The sequence below is a fragment of the Erpetoichthys calabaricus genome, chromosome 3 (genome assembly GCF_900747795.2).
Source record: "Erpetoichthys calabaricus chromosome 3, fErpCal1.3, whole genome shotgun sequence".
Lineage (NCBI taxonomy): Eukaryota > Metazoa > Chordata > Cladistia > Polypteriformes > Polypteridae > Erpetoichthys > Erpetoichthys calabaricus.
The window spans coordinates 77,358,310-77,381,642 of NC_041396.2; positions in this window are offsets into that span (position 1 = coordinate 77,358,310).

Consider the following 23,333-nt stretch of genomic DNA (forward strand, 5'->3'; position numbering starts at 1 on the left):
TGGCTGTTGCTGTGCTTTTCCTGTTTGGCTTCCTTTTTGCGTTTCCGTCCTTTCCTTCACACTGTAAGTGTGTGATTTGAGGAAAGGATTATTAGACTAGGATTTTAAACTTTCGGATTTGTTTATTAACTTTGATTGTTGCCTTCTGTTTTGTCTTTGTTCTGCCAGAGAAAGAAACAGGGCAGATTTAGAGTTGAAAGGACCTGGAAGCAAAACATTGTTGAAAAAAAGTTCAAAAGACAGGATCAGGTTGTCAAAGCCAGACCTGTAAACTTGGCACATACTGTAGTCAAGGATTAAAGCAAAGCGTAGTTAATTAGAAGTTCTTGAAACAGCAAATGTATATAAAGTTCCCTATAGGATCTGCAGTCTCTGATAAGCAGTAAGTGCACAGTGCTGACCTGTGTACTGTTGTGTCTGTGACGTCTTGTGCTGACGTCTCTGGCTGTCCATACATAGTTAGCTACTAGCAACCATAAAACAAAAATGTCCAGAAAATGGCTGCACCAAATACAACAACAGTGGTGTCACAATGGGAAGTTAAATACTCCATGAATGCACTGTATGAGTTACATTAAACATTTCAGTTTTCCGTCCATCCATCCATCCTCCAACCCGCTATATCCTAACTACAGGGTCACGGGGGTCTGCTGGAGCCAATCCCAGCCAACACAGGGCGCAAGGCAGGAAACAAACCCTGGGCAGGGCGCCAGCCCACCACAGGGCATACACACACCCACACACCAAGCACACAATAGGGACAATTTAGGATCGCCAATGCACCTAACCTGCATGCGCAGGAAGGACCTGGGAAGCGAACCCGAGTCTTCTAACTGTGAGGCAGCAGTGCTACCCACTGCGCCACCGTGCCGCCCCGATTTGAGTTTTCCAATTAAAAAACACTGCTATGAATTTATTTTTTGCAGTGTTTTCCCCCACTTTATTTGGGTTTTTATAGGTGTAATTATAGTTTTTTTTTGTGGATTTCTGAATCCATTTCTGGTTTTTTCAACCATTTTAAAATATGGCATATCTTTTCCGATGCCATTTTGCTTTTCATGGGAGACACTGTTTTGTTGGGGTCATTGCTATAACAAGATGACTGAAAGTCATTGGGTTAACAGTATAAAGGTCAGCATCACACATTTCCTGATTATGAGACTGCAGATAAAAACGTAAATTGCTGGTGAGTGTTTTGCTTCACTTCTTTATCAAAAATAATAGAACTCAGAAATTTTTTTTACCGACCAAGTTTCTGGGTCATGATGAAAGATAGGACTGATTTTGGGTTTCGACTTTGTCTCTTTTCACACACATGTGATTGGGAGGCAGCTAAAGGGCCTGAATAATCGTAGTTTCATGCCAGACCAGGGGGTGGTGAGGTGCACTGACTTTCTGTCTCAATCCTCTGCAGACCATCCTGCATGGTTCTGGTGCCAATGATGACGTCACTTCCGGTTCCGATCCTGATGACGTCACTTCTTATCTCGGCCTTTAAAGCCACCATCTTTACAGCCTTAAATCAGTTCTGTTTTGGACTCTGACCTGTGAACAACTCACAACAAATTACCCATATGCAGCCATAGCATAATATACAGGTGGCTGCCCAAAACCTTTTTGATGTCTCTGGTTCATTTTTATGACACTCTTCTTGTCCCTTCGTAAAAATCCACTTGCCTTCACCATCAGGCATAGCACTGTAGGACAGACTAGCATTCCCTATTTTGCTATGCTTTGGCACCCAAGAAGAAGAAGATTGACTTTTAAAGTTTGTCCTGTTTCACTACTACATGGTGGACAGCTAGCATATCTATATACACTTGCATGTATCCATCTTCTGTTATCTTTGTGTTATAGAAAAATGTATTTTTTGTTTTTTGCAGCAAGCACATTTGTTTTTTTGTAATAGTCTAACACCATGTCTAAACCACAACAGAGAGAGTGAAAGTTAATTCACATAGACTTTTGCTGATTTATGAACCTCATTCATAAATTGCACAGATCTCTTCTCTTTCTGGTGTCTTGACTGGAAGGTGAAAGAGGAATTCCTGAGTGGGCAGAAGTTAAAAACCCTCACACACACTACATTAAGTTGGCATTCCTGGGTGGGTGATTTATTGACAATTAACTGATTGATTAACATCAATCAATCAATTCTCCTTTTCACACCATATACCAACCATAAAAGGTACTGAAAGGATGCAGATACTAACAGATTTAAGAAGATTGGTTTTTTTTGTGCCTTTTTTCCATGTACTGACTTCTGCTTGGCTACTGAATATTCTTCTAAATCACATCTATAGTAGCCATTCTTTCCTGACATTAATTCTCTTTCAAAATAAAAGCCTTTGTTACTTGTATTATAGCATCATACCAGAAGGTACCATATAAAAGAAAGAATAGTAGGCTGACTGAGTATACAGACATGGAGATTTCTGTGTACATTGCTCTGTATAAATATTTTTCCTTGTATTCGTATTTCATTTGCCAATGATTTTGTTTTAAGTATTTGTTTTGCTTGAAACTGTAAAAGTAAAAAGTCCCTTCGGGCTTAGGCAGTAGGAAAACAGCAAAAAGAATTGCTTTCTTTAGTGACTGACACCTCAGCTAAGTGATGCTGAGCTCAGCTGTGACTGGCATGACTCATGGGGTGGTTGTAATAAGATCCAAGTGCCTTTTTTTAAGCTTATAATAGAAATAGTGTCTGACGCGAGCAGAGTAATTTGTTGTGTCCTGCGTAACCCTTTAGTCCCCTGTAATGATTCCTGTTGAATCTACAACAGAGCAATGAATGAAGGTGACCCCTAGTCAGCACCCTGGCACGTTTTCTTTTTTGCATCTGAAAAACTTCTTCCAGGGCCCCAGTCAGACATACTTGAGCTCTGGCCCAATTAGTTGTCCACAGACATTGCTCCTCATGCTAATTCCCCTTTCAATTAGCATCTCTTCCTTGACTGACTGTTGGCCACAGAAGTTGCAGACAGATCTCTTTTGGATTGACTTTAATAAAAACTGCATCCAGTTGCACATTCATCAAAAACAAAGGGCTTGTGTGATAGCTAACAGCTCCACATTGATCCTGTGATGAGGGTTTAGAAATGCTGCACTGTGAAGACTGATAAAACACACCATGTGCTTAGTGGAGATGGTAAGGTATGGTCACAATAACAGGGCTGTATCTGAAGAATTCTGTGTCAATAGTTCAGTTATAGGGTAGCTAAGCACTCCTGGGAATAACAATAAGAATTTTTCCACATGTCACACTGCTGCAGAACTGCTGTATGCAATTGGCTTCTAGGGAGCTGTTGCTGTCTCTGATCTGCCCATGACTGCCCCCCACCTCCTCTTTGGTACTTAGGTTAACCCTTGGACCGTCTGATTCCTGACATAGTGAAAAAGCAGCCAAGGGTGACAGCTATTCTTACACCATGTCCAAACCACCTCACCTGGTTCCTCTTGATCTGGAGAAGTAGCGACACAACTCTGAGGCCCTTCCAAATCGCTGAGCTTCTCACACTACCAGCCCTGCCACCCTGTGAAGAAACCACATTTCTGCTGCTTGTCCTCGCAATGTCATTCTTTCGGTCATTACTCACAGCCGATGACCATAGGTGAGGACAGGGATGTAGATTGACTAGTAAACCACGAGATTTGTCTTTAGACTTGGCTCTCCAGTGATGGCCTAATAATTGAAGTTTTCAGTTATTGTAAACTGTAAGGAAAATAGAAGGTAAAGAGAAAAACTGACCAAACTGAACCAAACAGTAAGAAGATAACAACCATCTGACTAATTTGAAAAGAAACTCATTTATTTAATAACAGGCAAACAAGCAAGCACACAAGAAGAAAGGAATTAAACAGAGACTTAATACTTTGAATCACAGTGTACTAAGAGATAAAAACAAGAACAACTTCAACCTCAATCCTTAAGCCCAATGTCTGCTGAAAAGGAAGAAACCATTAATTATCCATAACCATTAAAGAACTTTCAACTTAATCATAAATGCAGAACATAACTTGAAAAGAAGGAGCAGGCCAAGTGAGCTCAATCCATAAAGCACTGACATAATGTGCTGCTCTGCCTTTTATTTCCTGAAAGCCCTTCAGGTGACTGCACAGTAATTACTGGCTGCACTTGAAGTGCCATTGTCAATTAGCGGCCTGTCCCCATAAGGCCCCAGACTTACTTCACAAAATAAATATCAATTAACATAATTAAAGATAACATGCAAAGAAAAGCACAGGAAAAAATGAAGACCAGGCAGAAACTGTGATAATATGGTACTTATTTTTAATTTTTTAGTTTCTCCTTGGCCTTTAAAAGTAATGAAACTTTAGTTTTCGGGGTTTTAGAGGTCAAGGAATTTGGTTGTCATATTGGTTTTTGAATCAGATGCTGTTGTTAATTAAATACGTCTTCCCGCAATGCCATGTTGTTTTCATTATGGGCACTGTTATTTCCAGAACCCCTAATTAAGGACACATATCACAGGAGTCGTGCTAAGTGACATCACCAGTGCAATAACTTATAAGCCAGAAGCACCAAATTTCTGGAGTGGACCGAATAACTACCATTATTGTTTGAGATTTTAAAAGAATCTCTGATTTTGAACTCTTTTTTACCTCTCGACTAAGAGTTACACCAAATGTTTTGGCTTTTTCACTGTTTGGGTTTCTGACATTTTCGATATGATTCTCTACTTCTGATTCTTGTCTCACACCCTAAGATGTGTTTACTAAAGCTTGCCTTTCCAGTGTTGATCTTGGCAAGTTATTATTTATGATACATCTTCTGATTCTGTCATTATTAAAAATGACTTCTTCTATGTGTAGTAAGCGCAAGAACATTATAAAAAATGGGAGGCATGATCAAATATACAGTATATGCATATGGAGGGGATATCTGAAGAACAAAAGCACAAACCGTGTGTGCAGGAAGTGATTAATTAGGACTCATGAGAAAAATTCAGACTATGAGTAGAAATCCAAAATAGCGTTCACCATTGAAAATCACTAGGTGTAAAATTTAATACAAATTTAAAATAAAAGCTCCTAAAATGATGGTGTAATCAGGTCAGGTTGGGGAGCATGCATAGAACTGATGCTCCCTCACAATGCAAGTAATGTTCCTCGTTCGGGACTCCTTGAGCAACCGCTCGTTCGACACAAAGTCAAACCAGCAGTACCCAAAGATTCTCCAAAGAGACACAGTACCAAACAAGTCCAGTTTTCATTTCAGGTCGCTGGATAGCATCCATTTCACACAAATCATACTGTATAGCAAAACAGGAAACACCAGGACACTAAAGACTTGGACCTTCGTACTTTTGCAGAGATATCGGGAGTGCCCACACCCCTTTCCAGCAACCTCAAGACCCCCCTACTCTCCCAATCGGTTTACTGATTTCATAGGAAGAGTCACCAGAGACATGTCACTGCCAAGGTAAGTAAACCTCTCGACAAGTTCAACATTCTCTCCTCAGCCAGACACAATGCTGATGGATATACCCAAGAGGTTATTGAAAGCCTGGATCTTGGTTTGTATCCAGGACACTTGCAAGACTACACACTCAGATTTCTTGCTCAGTCTCTTGAGAGCCCTGATCAGAGCCTCCATTGACTCTACGAAGATCTCAGCATCATCGGCAAAGATCAGTGAATCTTTCTTCACTAGCAGATGCCTCACAGCCGCTGGACCCCACGATCAACACCCAGTCCATGAAAGCATTGAACAAAGCAGAAGCAAGAACACAACCCTGATGAACCCCAGAATCAACTAGAAAAAACACAGAGATTCTGCCTCAACTCTGCACAGCACTCACGGTACCAGTGTACAGGCCAGTCGTGATATCCAGCAACTTCGGGGGATCCCATGGAGTCTCATGATTTCCCACAGGGCAGCTCGATCAACAGCTGAAGAAGAAACTGTGTCGATATTCACATTTGCACTCGATGAGAACCCTCAGTGCCAGGATGTGGTCGATAGTAGATTTCTTAGGCGTAAAACCAGACTGCTCCGGTCACTGGTAGGAGAGCAAGTGATCATGGATCCTGCTAAGGATGACACTAGCCAAGGACCTTACCCAGCGCCGAGAGCAGTGTTATCCCTCTGTAGTTGCCACAATCCAGGCGATCACCTTTTCCTTTATAGATAATGACGACAAGTCACATTTTCCAGTCAGTTTGGATGACACCCGTCTCCAAAATGGAAGCAATCAAATGATGTAATCAAACTAAAGATTTTACAGTATATACACAAGCAGAGAACTTCAAGACTCAATGACAGAGTTACAACTAAGCCTTCATATTCTAGTCCCAGGTGGTGCCTAATAAACGTATTTCTTGTTTTCTGAAAGTGGAAGACATGCTTTGGCATCACGGTGCTGATGACAACATTACAATTTATTTACATACTGTAACAAAGAGACAAGGAGATGATACATTTTTGGAGCATTATAAATGCTAACCCCATATCTATAATAATAAAAGGCAAAGCCCTCACTGACTGACTGACTGACTGACTGACTGACTGACTGACTGACTGACTGACTGACTGACTGACTGACTGACTGACTCACTCACTCACTGACTGACTGACTCACTCATCACTAATTCTACAACTTCCCGTGTAGGTGGAAGGCTGAAATTTGGCAGGCTCATTCCTTACAGCTTACTTACAAAAGTTAGGCAGGTTTCATTTCGAAATTATACGCGTAATGGTCATAACTGGAACATATTTTTTGTCCATACACTGTAATGGAGGAGGCGGAGTCACGTATCGCGTCATCACGCCTCCTACGTAATGACGTGAACTAAAAACAAGGAAGAGATTTACAGCACGAGTCAAACGCGGGAATGAAGGTAAATGATGTTAATTTTTGACTGTCTTTTAATACTGTGTAAGCATACATATTAACACATGTGCAATTAAACGTGTGCATTTACGGGGTGATTTCTCAGGCTTAAAAGCTCGCCTTTTATCAAGCGCGGGAACAAAGGTAACTGACGTTGTTCACTGTCTTTTAATACTGTGTAACCATACATATTAACACATGTGCAATTAAACGTGTGCATTTACGGGGTGATTTCTCAGGCTTAAAAGCTCGCCTTTTACTAAAAAGGTAAATGCTAAACTATTTTCAATCAGTTTCATGAAACGCTCCCGTTAAGGATTGCAATAACATATTCGCGAGATAAAAGAACGAAGTAGGGGGAAATGACGTAAGAGCCGCAAACAGCGAAGAGCAAAAAATTAATTAAACAATTGAGAAGGGAGCAAGTGAAGCATTCAAGCATGTTCATAAGGGAAACAAAGCACGGTGTAAAACGTAACTTTAAATTAAGTTTATAGAAACGCTCCCCCTGCGGATTGCAATAACATATTCGCCAGATAAAAGTTTAATGAGAAGACACGAGGTATAAACGAACCACACGCCGTGGCGCAACGTTAGGGGCAACAGTTTCAACCATTCTATGATCTGCTTCTCGCAACTGAAAGACGGCACATGGCGGATGTTAGCCGACTTTCTGACCGCAACATTAGGGGCTTCAACTCTGGCGCTGACACCACATCTCAGTGCCAACACTTTCCACACTCTACTTAAAAGACACGCCCTCCTCACTGGACAGTTACAAAGACCAATCAAACTAACGATGACATCAAGTATTACCCAATCAAAAGTAGGAAAGGAGGCATCTTCATAAAATGCGTGTGGGATGATTTGCATGAGACGCTGCTTTAAAAAAAATGATAAAAAAAATACGGGACAAATCCCGTCCAGTATTGATTCAAAACGGGACGCGCAATTTCATTCTCAAATGCGGCACGATTCCGTATTTTAAAGGACGGGTGGCAACCCTACAGTGCCAGGTAACCACCCATACAATCAGATTGTGATTCAGACTAGGAATGCAATGAATGTAATTACCCCGATCTACATACAAGGCGAAAGTCTTGCAACATTCAAAGATGATGGTTTCGGATAAGTACACCATACAACATAAAAGAGCTTATGAAGCCTTGAACCGAAAAAAGCAACATCTCAGAGATCGTCAAAAAAAAAATAGGAGGTAATGTCGTTTTACTCGCTGTAGATTTTATTCAAACATTACCAGTTATTCCACGAGGGAGACCAGCAGATCAACTCAACGCGTGTTTAAAATCCATGCTTCTCCCACGCTCGGTTATATGTCGCGTGTTCTCGGGTAGGTACACCAAAAAATGTATACATTTAAGCATGTAATGGGCAAAGAAAAAATGAGGTATACCCGAGGGCACTGCAGTAGTACTTAATCTAACTTTACTTCTTAAATGTTAATGTTTTACTGTTTAATAATTTATACACTTCTTATATGTTGTTCAAATTCTTTTATCAAAATACCAGTGACAGCGCAATGCACGATAACATGGAGTGAATACACCATACGCATCCGCCCACGGCTGCCCTGCTGTGCGCAGATAGGAGTTGATTCTACAATAAAATAAAATAAAGATAAAAAGAGTAATACAATCATCACCCATAAAGCGGATAGTAGACGTGACGTACTATATGTGTACCAGATTTCAAGTCAATAGGTGAAACGGTTTGCGAGCTACAGGTGATTTAAAATCCTGGACACACACACACAAATTGCCACGGTAGCAAATTACAGAAGAAGATTTTACTGTTTAATAATTTATATTTATATAAAATGTGCTTCTTATATATTACTTCATATTCTCATATGATAATGATGTTAATATTTATATTGATTTCTATGTTATTGAAACTGCATGTATGTGTGTATATGTATGTATATATATATATATATATATATATATATATATATATATATATATATATATATATATATATATATACTAGCAAAATACCCGCGCTTCGCAGCACAGAAGTAGTGTGTTAAAGAGGTTATGAAAAAAAAAGGAAACATTTTAAAAATAACGTAACATGATTGTCAATGTAATTGTGTTGTCATTGTTATAAGTGTTGCTGTCTTTTATATATATATATATATATATTATATATATAATATACACACACACATAAACATTTATATACATATACATATATATACATATCTACATATACACATATCTACATATATATACACACATACATAAACACACACATAAGACTTATTGACTGAAACGGGCTTTCACGAAAACAGTTAGGGCTTTGCTACAGGATACACCCTCCACAAGTTAACCAAGTAAAAATAAAATATATATTTCTCTTTTATTTAAACCTTTTAAGTTCATATGCATAGCCCCATTTGGCTGTTTAATTTTTTTTTTCTTTCTTCAGTAATATATATATATATATATATATATATATATGTGAATGTATGTATGTATATATCTATGTCTATATATACCGGTATATATATGTAGATATGTAAATTTGTATATGTATATATATGTTTATGTGGATGTGTATATACGTATGTATATGTAGATATGTGTATATGTAGATATGTATATATATATGTTTATGTATATATATGTTTGTGTGTGTGTGCATATTATATATATAAAAGACAGCAACACTCATAACAATGACAACACAATTACATTGACAATCATGTTACGTTATTTTTAAAATGTTTCCTTTTTTTTTCATAACCTCTTTAACACATTACTTCTCCGCTGCGAAGCGCGGGTATTTTGCTAGTATTCAAATAAAACATAAGGTATAGCGAATTGAAAAAGTAAAGAAACATTGTGATGACGGGAGCCTCTGAAATAGACTAATTAAGAATGGTGTCACTTCTGATGATTAGGGTTCGTGGCAGGAAGAGGCGGGTGCAGGCGGATGGAAACCAGAAGTGACGTCAGAGGTGTGATGGTTGTCAGTCGTCCAGTTTGCAGAGAGAGGAAGAGAAGAGGCATTAGTCGACTGCACCCTCTGGCTTTCTTTGGAAAGATTACAATTATCCAAGCCCTTAAACTATCCCCTATGCGCTCGTGTGTGACAATACACATATTCCTGAAAGCAATGGTGTGCACCAGTGATGTATTCAGATTGATGTTGCTGGATGGACATGATTCTCCACAAAGCAATGTCAAAAGCCATTGAATTGTAGGCATTCGTGTGGAATAACAACTTTTTAAACTTCTGCTATATACATGGGTATATAAAATGACAAGGTGTGTTCACATTTGTTACAAAATATGACATTGGTAAAAACCTTTAATATCTAGATCTTTGATAAAACATATTATTTCTAATTTACTTTTGACACAAGCCTGTCTAGGAATATGTTCTTAATTTGAAACCTTTGCCAATTCAAAGTGGATGTAGTTGGTAATTTTAAGCCTTTAGTTTCATGCTTTGATTGGTGCCCCTCAATCAAACCCCATTTTAAACCACTAAAATAAAGGGTAGGACATTTTTTTTTTTAATTTAGAGCACACTTGTATGTAGCAAATCAATATGAGAGTGAAGAAATAACTTTAAGTTGATACTTCATCCATCCATTATCCAACCCGCTATATCCTAACTACAGGGTCACGGGGGTCTGCTGGAGCCAATCCCAGCCAACACAGGGCGCAAGGCAGGAAACAAACCCCGGGCAGGGCGCCAGCCCACCGCAGGGCACATAAATTGAAACTTTCCAAACTTATTCTAAAAGAATATTTAAAATGCACTGATTTTTGAGAACTGCTTATCATAATCAATAGGGGGAAAGCTAAAACAGTGTAGAGACGTGATGTACTTGACACATAATTAATATGGGCCATGCTGATAAGTCCTTATTACTCTTACTTACAAACTAATCTGATCATTCTGATATACTCCTGCTTTTATTGTCAATTACTAGAGAAGTCATTAAAGGCAAACGGTCTAATGAAACAAGATAACACATTCTGAAACTCATTCAACAGCCCCTTCACTTGCACAGGCTGGGTGACATGGTTGTATTGTTTGCGTTTCAGTTGTATTGCAATAGTTTGTACTTATTGCCAATTCATTTGACTATTTAAATTGTTCTGAGAAGGCGAATTTATTAAGAGTTAGGAGTCGCACTATTACCATATTGATAATAGCAGACGCAGTGTTGTCCATGGTCTTCTTACAGCAATGCCAAAAACAATGCATCATCGCAGACTTCATATTCTTGACCTGCAAATCAAGTTCTCTAATTTATGTTTATTCATTAAATATTTCATAATTCATTTCTGGACATACCTAATTGTCCCAATAATTTGAAAACCAGCAATCAGAATACCAGCGCTTGTTATCTACAGAAATTTCCAGATGGCTTCTCCAACATAGGTTGCCTTAATAATGGAGATGAGTCAGAGTACTGTAAAGTCATGGAGGACTTCATCTTCTGGTACAGGGACAGCAGCCTGCAACTCAGCATCAGCAAAACAAAAGAGCTGGTGATGGACTTTGGACATGCCAAGAAGACTCTGAGACCAGTCACCACTAAGGGGGAGGACGAGGAAGTGGTGCAGAGTTCCAAGTACCTGGGGATTCACATAAACGGCAAACACAACTGGTCTGACAACACAATGGCACCGTACAAGAAGGGCCAGAGCAGGCTGAACTTGATAAGGAGACTCAGGTCTTTGTTGTGTGCAGCTGGCTGTTGGAAATGTTCTACCAGTCTATAGTAGACAGTGTGGTGTTCTACACAGCAGTCTTCTGGGGAAACTCAAAAGAAGAAACAATGCCTGAACACACTTACCAGAAAAGCCTACTCCATCACAGGGTGAACCCTGGACATGTAGGAAGCTGTTGTGGAAAAGAAGAAGATGGCAAAATTGAGTGCATTTATGAAAAATCTCTTCCACATCCGTCCATCCATGAACAGTTCAGAGATACAGAGACCAATGCCTAACCCAGCAGCTATACTTTTTGTAAACAGATATCATGTGATAAGTTTTTATAGTTATAAAAAAACAAAATCACAGAAGTTGCAGGAATAAGAAGTTTTAATTATGAGGCTACCTTTAAATATCATTATCTGCAATTGGATCCTGGACTTCTTGAGAGAGAGAGGCCCCAGTCAGTTTGGATGGGCTGCAACACTTCCAGCATCATCACACTGAGCACTGGAGCACCGCAGGGCTGCGTGCTTAGTCCACTGCTGTTCACCCTGCTGACTCACGACTGCACAACCACGCACAACACCAACCACATCATCAAGTTTGCGGATGATACAACGGTGCTGGGACTGATAAGGAGGGATGATGAAACAGCATACAGAGATGAGGTGGAACAGCTGTCTGCATGGTGTGAAGACAACAATCTATCTCTCAGTGTCGACAAGACAAAAGAGATGATCGTGGACTTCAGAAAATCACGTCCTGCCCATATCCCACTCAGCATCAACGGTTTAGATGTGGAGACTGTTAGGAGTACCAAGTTCCTTGGTGTGCACATAACTGAGGAACTTACGTGGATACATAACACCTCATCACTAAACAAGAAAGCCCAGTAGAGACTACACTTCCTGAGGGGACTGAAGCGAGCAAGTCTTCCCCATTCCATCCTCATCATGTTCTACAGAGGCACCATCGAGAGTGTTCTGACCAGCTGTATCACTGTCTGGTATGGCAACTGCAACATATCCGACCACAAGCGCCTGCAAAGGATAGTGAAGACAGCAGAGAATATTATTGGGGTGCCTCTCCTTTCACTACAGGACATATTTTACAAACGCAGTGTACGCAAGGCGTGCAGCATTGTGCAGGACCCCTTACACCCCTCACATGGACTTTTCACACTTCTGCCATCCAAGAGAAGATACTGCAGCATCAAAGCCAGATCTGCCAGGCTGTAGATGAGTTTTTACCCCCAAGCTGTTAGAGTCCTTAACACCAGGCTGCCCCCTGGGACCTTCCACACCGCCTCAACCACCTCTAAAAACAGAACTTGTATACATGTGAGCCACTGTCCTGCAAAGACGAGTGTGCATGTAGAGAAGAACTGAAAATCTCATACTGACCTTTAAGTATTTTGACACTCTTGTTATCCTTCTGCTGTGAAACATTCTGACCTGTCATTGTTTACACATATCTTAAACAACAATTATCATACACTGATAATTTCTGTATTATCTATATCTATTATTTATTATTTATTTATTATATTACATATCTTACACATCAATATTGCTGCTACTTCTTTGTCTTTGTCTTGTCTTTGCACAATTTCTTGTCTTGTTTGTGTTTTAATTTTAATTTAAATTTTAATTCTATTTTTAAATTATTATTTGCACGTCATGTTGTTACACTGTGGACCCTGAGCTTCACAATTTCATCTATCTGTATACTTGTATATGGTTGAGATGACAATAAAGTTCACTTTGACTTTGATTATAAAACAAAAAATAACTGAGTCAAGAAAATTTCATTGTCTGAGCTTTCTTACTTCTGTTAGGATTTTTATTCAGAGCGGCAGAGCTGTAACTGATGTCAAGGGGATTATCATAAGAACGGCCAAGGAATCAAACGTCAGTAGTGAGAGTCAGAAAAACGTGAACGTCAAAGCCAAAATAATAACCAAAAAGGGAAAGCAAAAATTCATTGTTCCTAAATATTTTTGTTAATTTCTAAGATTTTATTTTAGTGTGAGACACTTCTGTTTCTTTATAAAATAAAGTTTGGAAGTCTAGTGTTCATTCATTTTTCATAGCAGAAAAGTGGTGATGTCACATCTAAAGGATATAATGGAAACTTACCCGGCTAGGATGCCTTCAGAGTGGAAGGACCAGGAGAGATAGCATGCACAGGGCATTGTCTCTCCTGGATTCCCACAGAGCATCATGGGAGTTAACAAGGGTTCTGAGTTCCAAGGGTGCTGCCAGTGGGCGCAGAGAAGACTAGTAAGCCCTACTTTGTCAGCCCAAGTAAAAAGTGCTCCTGAGCCACAATTATGGGACACTGGTAGTATTCCTGGGTTTCATTTAAAGGAAGCCACCTGCCTCAGCTCCAGGAGCCAGAGTCAGGAGGAAGGAGGACAAAGCTTGCTGGGTGGACCAGAGGGTCCAGAGAGGGAGGCTGAGAGAGAAGAAGACAAAGTGCAGAGCATTATTGCGTTACTGAACCGTACTGTATCTGTGCTCGGTGCTGTGGGAAACACTTACTTGAAGAGTTTTCCATGAATAAAACTCTTCTCTGGTGGCTGTGCCGACTGCATTAAAAGTGCTAAAAGTCCCTCTGCAGAGACGTGCAAAATAACTAATATTCTTCTCAAACATTGTCATCCAATTATTTGGGAATTAAGAGCCAGAAATTAGCCTTCTTAATTTTGACAAATCACCGAACATAAATATTAATCTGTCAGTATTTGAAATAGCCCATTTAATAGCCTGGGCCATCAAAAAGCTCTTCAGAGAGCTAGCAAGATACAATGCAATTTTAAATATACTGCGTAGAGCAAAACAAGAACAAATGGCACTGACAAATACATATAGGAGCAAGCAAGTATCCAACAAATCTAAACAACATATGACATCAAAATATGTCCTACAGATCACTACACCCTACCTTTGCACCAGTGATTCATCACATTCTTATGCTATTGAAGGCCTTAGTGAATCTTTTTGTATTTTTTATTAATATTTTTATTTTCATTATTACTCGTTATTTTTTATCGGTTCTTCCATTTTACGAGGTCTGTTGCATGGATGGTGCTGTATTATTTATTGCAATGGCACTTGTTGCTTAGTCACATGTTGTACTGTAGACATGTCATCAGACCTCCTCTCTGAAAAATGGCAGCACCAACTCAAGGAAAGACCTGGCACAAGAGAGACTAAAATGGGTAGGAATGTTATTCATTTTGCCACTTGTTAAACACAATTCTCATTTATTATTTCTTTCTGTCACTATGCCATTTTGTTTGTTTCTGTATGAGTTGGAACCATTGTGTTGATAGTTGCTAGGAAGGAGTTGTCATATTCACTTTTTTGTGTCTGCAAAAGATGCCCTCCCGCACTACTCAGCACCCTAATTGTTGAATTGAAATTTTTCAAAACCTTCATATTTGCTAAAACCAGCTTTGCTCCATCATGAACCAATCACCAGTTGACCCAGTATGTAAATTATGCCTTATTTATTGTCTTGCTTTGTAAAGAAATCCAAAGATTCAGATGTGCAGCACTGTGACAATGGCCACCATTACTATGAATAATATTGGGATGACAGTGCTTTACCATTGAATGTCTTTGACCATGTACACAAAATGGTAGTGGGATAGTACTGTAAAACTATAATCACAATAACTGCACAATACAGAATTTAACAATTAATAAAACCACACCCGTAAATCTCAGTACACGTTCTTGACATCAAGCTGTTTAATGTACATTTTTTAAATCCGTCATGTTCTAACACTACTGTTTTATTAATGATGTTGAACCCAGCGATGGCACAGCATAGGCCTCTGAAGAGGACTTTGAACCTTTGCCTAAGGGCCAAGTTACATGTGGTCTGTTTTGGTCTCCCTGCAGATTTTAGGATTGTTGCTTGTTGGTGGTTATTTTATCGTGTAAGGCCTTATGGTGACATTATTTTCCCCTTTTACACTCTTTACTGTGTACACCTTAATAAAATGTCTAAAATCCCACATACTTACACTTTGTTGACAGATACTTTTGCTCATTCCTCCCCACTTCCCTTCTCTATCTATAAACTCAGGCAATTACACAGAATAAAGAACCAGGCAGGAGTTAAGCTACACCTCCATGTATTATTGATGAAAATGCCCAAAAATATTAAGGAAGCAGAATAATATATGAATATTGACAAACAATACCCTTACAGCCCAAGCAGCAGTGCATCTTGGGTCCATAGGTGGCTCTCTGCTTTTCAGTCTAGCTTGCTTTGCTACCACATGGCACTGAAATGGAGTATTAAAACAGGCCACATGTCTGCCTCAGTATGGCTGCTGAGATAGTGTTGTCTTCATTGTGGTGTTCTCTTCATGGCCTCATTGTGACAGGTAAAGGTGGGGTGACCAACTATATACCACAAAACACAAACCAATGAGGTGTCATAGTACAGAATGGCCTCTGATTCATAAACAACTAAATTTAGACCAGTAGAATTCAGATACAACTCATCCCCCAGTTACTGTGTTTAGTCCGTCTATGGCCTTCCTGCAGTGGATGGCTTATAGACTCCAAGTCCTTTGCCAAGCTGGTCTGATGCACCATTGCCCTCACCACAAACTTCACATCCTGAGTCAGCCCTAAACACTGAGGGTGGGTCAGTTAAGTAAACATCAAAGCACTGCTGTTCTCATCAATGAAGTCAATGAAAGCATGTCTCCTGAAACACGAATATTATATTTGCTTTGTCTATCATAAATAAAGACATTTAAGATATTTATCCGCCCATATGCTAGAAATCAGTCCACCACAGTAAAGGAAGGAGACAAACAACATATAGTAATTGTAGTTAAGATGCAAAGTAATCCAAAGATTTAATTACTGTTAATCCAGAAAACTGATGCCATGATTGTTAGTGCAGGCTGCCGAAGCATTGTAAATATCGGCTGTTATAAATCACATTGGGCTGCTTATAGTTAACACTGGCCAGTGTTTCACACTTAGATTAATAATTTTCATGGAGCTGTCATTTACATAACACATTTAATTCAGCTATCAAATGTGAGACATTTTGTCAGATTCAGTGCTGTTACATAAATCTCACACATAATCTTTAAACCATTTTGACAATTGTTTGCAGTTTGCCACTCTTTCCATTGTTTATTTCACACACGACATAAATACTAAACTGCTGGTTTTTTACTTCTCAGATTTGATCATCTACAAATGTAGCTTCTTGTACTTTTGATGCTGCTGTGTGGGCGCAATAAACCAAAAACAATGATCTTCTGGTACTTTGGCGCTTGTCATTTTAGAGCTGTAATCTCATTCAACCTCATGCCTAATTTGTGATCCTCGAAACCCCTACTCCATTTTTACCCTCGCTCAACCCTGAAAAGTTAGTTCACACTTTTGTTTTTAGGCAGCTAGATTACTGTAACGCATTCCTTTTCAGGACTACCCAAAAAAGACATCAATTGGTTGCAACAGAATGCAGCTGCCAAAATCTTAACTAGGAAAAGAAAATCCAAGCACATCTCTCCATTTTTGATGTCACTACATTGGTAAATTGACTTTAAAATACTGCTTATGGTTTACAAAGCCTTAAAAAATCTCATTCCATCCTATATTTTGGGATACCTTTCATCTTACACTCCAAATCGTAACCTTAGACCTTCAAATGAGTGTCTGCTTATTATTCCAAGAGCTAAACTTAAAAGAAGTGGTGAGGCGGCCTTCTGCTGTTATGCACCTAAAATCTGGAATAGCTTACCAATAGAAATTCGCCAGGCTAATACAGTGGAGCACTTTACAAAACTGCTAAAAACTCATTATTTTAACATGGCTTTCTCAAAGCTACATTTTAGTGTATCCCTGTTAAGATATATGTGCATTGAATTATCATTTTCATCAAGGCTCTGCACTCCATACTAATCCCTACTTTCTCTGCTGATCTTTTTCTGGTTTTCTATGGTGGAGTTCTGCGCCACCACCACCCGATCAAAGCACCGTGATGTCCTTACATTGATGGATTAAAGGCCAGAGGTCCACATGACCTTCATCATCTAATTCTTCCACTCGAAGCTTGAAAGCCATGAGGACTGATTTAGATCATTTATGTTAGGTAGAATTCCTAGAGGAGGCTGGGTGGTCTTTTGGCCTTGGAACCCCTGCAGATTTTTTCTCTGGCCCATCTGGAGTTTTTTTTGTTTTTTTTTTTTTTTTTTTTTCTGTTCTCCTGGTTATCTGACCTTACTTTATTCTTTGTTACTTAGTATTATTTAATCTTATTTTTGTTTCATATAAACTTTTCTTTTTTCATCTTCTAAAGCACTTTTAGCTACACCATTTGTATGAAAATGTGCAACATAAATACAGTAAATGTTGTTGTTGAACCCACACACACACAGTTGTAGAAGAATGATATTCCTGTGCAAAGAAGCTCAGTTTTCTATGTGTAATCGCTTCTATAGTTAGAAAAACCTAAGTCCATATAACTGAAGATGCCACACTGCTAAAATGGAGGACATATGGTACTACTGACCATGTACAGCATTAATCAGGACAGAGTCATTTCAACTGTGTTAAAGTCTGTGAGCAAACACGTGAGCCACTCCATTTGATAACTCGCAGGTTAACATCTTGCACTGGGTAGCTAGCATGTCAGCTATCTACTTGTATCCAACTTGGCTTTGCACAGTCATCTTAGACCTGTCTGCCGCTGTTCAGCCTTCGAAAGCCGTTTACTGAAGCTTCCAACGCACAATTCTTGTGCTGATGTTGCTTTCAGTGGCAGTTTGGAACTCTGTTGCATTGGTGATTTTTACTCTGTGAGCTCTGTGAGTTTGCATGGCCTACCACTTTTGTGGCCTTAGTACTTCCACTGCACGGTAATAACACTTACAGTTGGCTGGGGCAGATCTAGCAGCAGTGGAAAAGGTGCCATCTTATGGCAGTGCCACATTTAAAGTCACTAAACATTGTACTGCCAGTGTTTGTCTTTGGAGGCTGTAGAGCTGTGATTTTTATGCATCTGTTAATAAAGGGTGAGGCCGAAACACCTTTAATCAACCATTTGGAGGGGTGTCCACATACTTTTGGCCATTAAGTGTACCTGTCTCTGGCTCCCTATGCCTGTTACACATTAAAATCATTTTACAATTAAAGACGAACAACACTGAGGTTCTAAATATAAGAAGAGAGGGTGAAAGGTTACGTTTCAAGGCTTATTTTGATGCATTCTCTCTGGAAACTAACCCCTCAGCTAAGACTTTGGCTTGCAGTTATACAGTAGGTGTCACATTAGTAATGTCTGTAAAACCTTATGTTTTTGCCATGGAGTGGGTAGTACCCACCACAGTTCGTTCCAATCCGGACATTTATACTGTAGTAACTGTCGGTAGTCTACTTCAACCCAGAGGCACCGAGGAGCAGTTCCTTAATGCAAGAGGGAATCACTTTTTGTCTCAGTCACCAATGCACTTTGCATGGGTATCACCTTACCTGACTCAAAAAGAAAGACAGTATATTTTTTTTATGAAAGGACCAGAAGATACGCTAGGTCAAAAAACTAACTGAAATCAAAACTGAGAGTCACCAGAGGTATTAACAAAGCCAAAACAAGAACAAACAGTCAAAGGTGAGAGACAAGAGTAGGAGATCTGAGAGAATAAAATCAAAAGTAAAGGTCTTAAAACCTACAATGGAAGATAGGTTTATTATCCGTAAACTTGGACTTAAAATGGCCAAACTTTTTAACCTCTCATCAATTGACCTTTTGAAGTCACAGCCCTAGTGGCAATGGCCCTATCAGCCCAGATCCACCTCATGATGACAGTGCTCAGAGACAAACAAAATGGCATCAAGGTAAAGCATTGATAAGTGATACGTTCCTTAAAAATGTGTTAAATGGAAATCTAACTTCACAATCAGAATCTATCATAAAAAATGTATGAAAACTGCCAGTCATAGCATTGCTGTTATCATCAGCACAAGGACTCGAACCAGTGACCTGTGGATTATCCAGCACCCTGCTTTACCGCTGTGCCATTGGAGATTCACTCTTGCTTAAAGACTTAAGGATCTACTTCAGAGCATCTCTGTAACATATGCTAACAATTACCACAGTACAAATGTCTCAGCTGGAATGGTTCGAGGTGTCTCCCACTCACTGTACAACAAAACACTTGGTATAGTTGGTTGGAATTGGACTGAGGGCTGGTGAAGTGTAGTGGCCCATTGGTACTACATGCAAGATGGAAGCTGACTGAGAGCTGAGCTGATATCATCAGCAAGCGCCCCTTTTAAAGCTGCTTATAGACTTTCCTGCATGCATAACAGTGAGAGATTCTCTCTTGCTCAGAGTGTTATGGAGCTGCTTGTGTATGTTTCTGTAACCAGGGGGCTCGCTGCTGGCCACCAACATTTACCACCATGCAAATACCCAGACTGGAATGGATCATGATGTGTACCATCCATTTCATGACAAAAAAACACAACATAAGGGTGAAATTTCCTTGCTATGACTGTGAGGAACTTGTTTGTGCTTTTGTTTAAAGCAGACTGGATTACTGCTGTGCTCTTTTTGCAGTCTTCCAAGTGCACAGTCACACCATTTCAGAGCGTCCAGAATACCACTGGGAGAATCCTAAACCAAACTGTTGCTAAGGATCACAAGTTTCACATTTGTAAGTCCCTGCATTGACTACCTCTCTGTTTAAGAATTGATTTTTAGATTCTTTCATTGGTTTTGAAATGCTTACCTGGCCTCGCTCCTCTCCCATTAGGCCACTCAGATCATCAAACGGTTCTTTTTCTGGTTATTCTTAGAACAAAGCTAACATACAGCAAGCCTTTTTCTGTTGTTTTGGTGCCAAGCTCTGAAGTTCAATATCAGACAACTTGAGAGCCTTGTTGCTTTTGAAAAGAGTCTAAAATCCTTCTAACTTTGTGCTGCTTTTAATAAATCTTGTACAATTCTAATGTAATTCTAAGTGTTATACTCTGCTTTGCTTTTAATCTTATTCCTATTTTATTGTACCTTTATAAAGCATTTTGGCTGTATTGTGTGCTATACAAGTATAAGCAATATAGAAATGTTTTATTATTTGTATGATTATAATTGGTTTTATTGTTTAATCAGTACAATTTTGTGTATTTGTTCTTTCATGGGTACCACCATTGTTTGTTTTTAGATTTACTGGATATTTCCATTTTTTCAGTCTGGTCTGGTGCCTGTCTGGTTGTGGTGTGATGCCATGTGGCCTGTGACGTCATAGAGGCCATCCTATATAAGATAGCCACTAACGCTTAGCAATTTAGGGAAGACTTGCAAGAAACTATTGTCCAAGCATGCAAAAACAAGAAAAAAACACACACTGTTTAGGGAAAATCCAGTTAAGAATTCTAGTCTTGTTTGCAGTTACAATTTTGCTCTTGATAACAACCTCAGATGCCAGTGTAACGGAGCCTGGGTTCAGCTTTGACTTTTCTTTTGTTTCATCCCTTAAAGAAGGTTTGCTTATCTCTGCTGCTCCTAAAAGTAAGTTTCAGTGGAATTGGTCATTCCATAAGTCGATTATCTTCTTATATAATACACTACCGTGGCTGTCCGTTTGTCTGTCCAGTATTTTAAATCACCTGTAGCTCGCAAACCATTTGAGCTATTGACCTGAAATTTCGTCCACATATATTATGTGACGTCTACTATCCGCTTTCGGGGTGATGATTGACCTCCAAGGTTATTCCTCTTTTTATTGTTATTTTATTTTATTGTAGAATCAACTCCCAGCAGAGTCCAGCAGGGCGGCCATGCAGCACATGCGTACGGGTGCCGTTCTCATCCCTACCACCTTCACCATCACTTCCTCTGTCTCTTCGTATGTTAAATCATTCTTGAAGCAGATTGAAGACTTAAGTGCCAGCTTAAGTGAAAAATTAAGTAAAACATACACATACGTAATTCCAACACAAATACTGACTTAATCCGTTTTAACGTGAAAAGATGCAGACGAAAGAAGAGAAGAAGCGGGCCGCTAGGGTGGAGAAAAGAAGAACTGCTTAGGAAGCAACAAGCACATCAACCTCTGAGCAAATGAATGCTAAATGTACAGAGAAAGAGGATGAAAACTAGGAATGCTCAAGTCAAGTGTATTCACTGCACGTTATCGTGCACAGCGCCGTTACCTGTGAGATACATAAAGGACGTATTGAAACATAATAAATACGAGACATGTCGGGATATTTTATGATTATATTACCTTGTTTATAGCTTTAATCAAATATCTTTGGGAAAGATTTTCTCCACCTTTCGCAAATCACCTTCTCTTTTCTCTATTTGACCATTTTAGCACAGAACAGAATTTCCATGGCTTGATATTGTGTTTCCACTGCGGTGCAGTCTCAAGCCCGCAGTTCCCTCAAGAGAAAAGAGACAGTCCATCACTGGCAGCTTATCTTAGCTTGTTAAAAGGTTTTCCCCAACTTTGACAGAGGAACGGTGACAGATTAGCACCAGTTGACTACGTGCAAGTCTACAGCTTTGTCACTTTGCAACTCGATCCTACAACACAAGATGTTTAGATAATTAGATTTTTGCTCTCCAGTGTCCACTGAGGCCTGCTAGAAACAACTTTGCATCCCCCACATCCATCACTCACTTCAGCACACAAAGCAAAAGAATAATTATGTCACTCCCGAGGGAACTCACCCTGCATAAATCGCAAATTTGCATGTGACTGCAGACAGCTCATCGAAAACTAAGCAGACAGAGTGTGGAGCTGCACGCTTTGTCTTTGATCGTTGGGTCACATTTTAAAAAGTGACACTACATGCTGCCTAGCGAGGAGTTCTAGTCGCAAAGGTGTTTTATTTGAACCAACAAGGACTCTGGTGTATGTGGCACATTGTGTAACTCCAACAGTACTTTGTTATTTTCACTCAAGTGAAAGGTTTTGAACTGGCACTATATAAAACAGTGTATTTGACTCTTAGGTTCTTCCACGTTCTTAAGAAAGCACTAAAGCTGGGATAATTTACGCTTACATTGCGTAATGGCAGAGTGGTAGTGGTGCTTTATCACATTTTCAGCATCCTGTGCTTAGTTTGTGCCTTGTCCCCATGCCTGTGTAGGTATTACTTTACTAATGATGCGTGTTTAATAAATGACTCTAAATGAATCCCATGTGAGTGCAGTAGGTTTATTAGATAGACAGATTGATTGATTGATTGATTGATTGGAGAGCCCATTGTTCCTGTGGTTGGTTTCAGTAGATGCAGGTACCCGTTTCCAGAGAGAAGGAGAAACTAGTACAGGGTGTTCGCCAATGTGTGTCCACGGGTGACACTGGGACACCAGATAAGAGAGCTCAGGTGCAGGGCCTTGAGGAACAACACAGCAGGGAAAGGAATTCCCCACTAAATGAAGTGTTAAGAAACGGCATATAAATCCTCATTTCAGTGCCGGAGCCGTGTGCTCATAATGATATTTTTAGGAGAAACTGAGAAGTCTGCTGTGTTCACACCACACCATGTGCAGACAGTCAACACCTACCTACGCTTTTAAATCACATTGGGACAAATATTGTCTTTGGGCCAAGAAAAGATGATTCTTTAATTTCACTTTAATTAGCTGCGACTCAGTCTACCTGCTGTGTGCTGAAGTGATTAATTATTTCCTTAATGGCTTTACATATTAATAGCCTTTTCCACTGAAGAGGTGACCCTGTCATTTTTACATCTCAAAATGTAAATAAGTTTTCGTTTTGTGT